Consider the following 1,896-nt stretch of genomic DNA (forward strand, 5'->3'; position numbering starts at 1 on the left):
TATCCAGCCTCGTAAACCCAATAATCACCCAGCCATGTGACATGCAAGCCACCCGATCCCCACTGCCTTGCAAAAACCAAAAAGAAGAAAGAAAAAAAAAAGACCCAAAATAAAATAAAATAGTAATAATAGTAGGGGTGGCTGGGTGGGCAGACAGAGCATTGGCCCTTGAGCCAGAAGCACCTGGGTCCGAATCTGGCCTCAGACACCCAAAGATCGTTCTGCTATGTGGCTCCAGGCAGGCCACCCAGCCCCACTTGCCCTGCACCCTCCCCCCAAATAATAATAACAAAAAATGTGCTTCAGTCTTTGTTCCAACACCATCAACTCTGTCGTGAGTGGATCACATTCTTTATGATAAGTCCATCACAAAAGTTACTTCCATATTTTTCCAACGTTGCCATTGCTGATCGCAACTCCCTCCTTTCTTATTTCTTCACTACCATGTACTATATTTTCTCTCTCCTTTCACTCTGACTCTGCTGTAGGGTAGCTGAGTGGCGCAGCAGACAGATCTCTGGTCCTGGGGCCAAGAAGCCCTGAGCCCCCATACCACCCCTAAGGCCCAGAATCCACCTGGCCCTATAGTCCCAGACAGGCCATCCAATCCCAGCCCCTTGCAAGAAGTAAAAAAGAAAATGTGTTATATCTGACCACTGTCCCCCCATGGTCCATCCTCTCCTCCTTTATTCACATCCCCACCCCTTCCCCCTGCTCCCCCCTCCTTCTTACTCCAGATGTCTATACCCCATTGAGTATATTTGCTGTTTCCTCTCCTAGCCACCTCTGATGAGAGCAAAGATTCCCTCATTCCCCCTTGCCTCCCCCCTTCCATATCATTGCAATAGCCCATTGTAATAAAAAAATCTTATTATGTGAAATATCTTGGACTATTCCCCCTCTCCTTTTTCTTTCTCCCTTTCCATTTCCCTTTTTTCCCTATTGACTCCATTTTTACACCATATTTTATCTTCAAATTCAGCTTTCTCCTGTGCTTCAACTATAAAAGCTCCCTCTACTTGCTCTATTAACTGAGATGGTTCATATGAATATTATCAGTATCATTTTTCTATACATGCAGCTCATCCTCATTAAGTCCCTCATATTTCCCCCCTCTCCTCCAATCTCCATGCTTCACCTGAGTCCTGTATCTGAAGATCAAACCTTCTGTTCAGCTCTGGCCATTCCAAAAGGAACTTTTGATATTCCCCTGGGTCATTGAAAATCCATCTTTTTCCCCTGGAAGAGGACATTCAGCCTTGCTGGGTAGTTCATTCTTGGCTGCATTCTAAGCTCTTTTGCCTTCCGGTATATTGTATTCCAAACCCTACGAGCTTCCAGTGTAGTTGCTGCTAAGTCCTGTGTGATCCTGACTGCAGCTCCACGATATTTGAACTGTGTCCTTCTGGCTGCTTGTAATATTTTCTCTTTGACTTGGGAGTTCTGGAACTTGGCTATAATATTCCTAGGGGTTGGTTTTTTGGTATCTCTTTCTTGGGGGGATTGGTGGATTCTCTCCATTTCTATTTTGCCCTCTGCTTCTAGAATATCAGGGCAATTTTCCTGTAGTAATTCTTTGAAAATGATGTCAAGGCTCTTTTCCTGATCATGACTTTCAGGTATTCCAATAATTTTCAAATTATCTTTTCTAAGTCTGTTTTCCATATCAGTTGTTTTTTCGATGAGATATTTCACATTTTCTTCTAATTTTTCATTTTTTTGGTTTTGAAGTATTGATTCCTGATTTCTGGTAAATTCATCAATCTCCCTGAATTCTGTTCTTTGTCTGAAGGATGTATTCTCCTCAGAGAGTTTTCTTATCTCTTTTTCCATCTGGCCAATTTTGCTTTTTAAAGCATTCTTCTCAATAACTTTTTGAACTGTTTTATCCATTTG

This window comes from Macrotis lagotis, chromosome 2, assembly GCF_037893015.1.
Source record: "Macrotis lagotis isolate mMagLag1 chromosome 2, bilby.v1.9.chrom.fasta, whole genome shotgun sequence".
In the NCBI taxonomy this organism is placed as follows: Eukaryota; Metazoa; Chordata; class Mammalia; order Peramelemorphia; family Peramelidae; genus Macrotis; species Macrotis lagotis.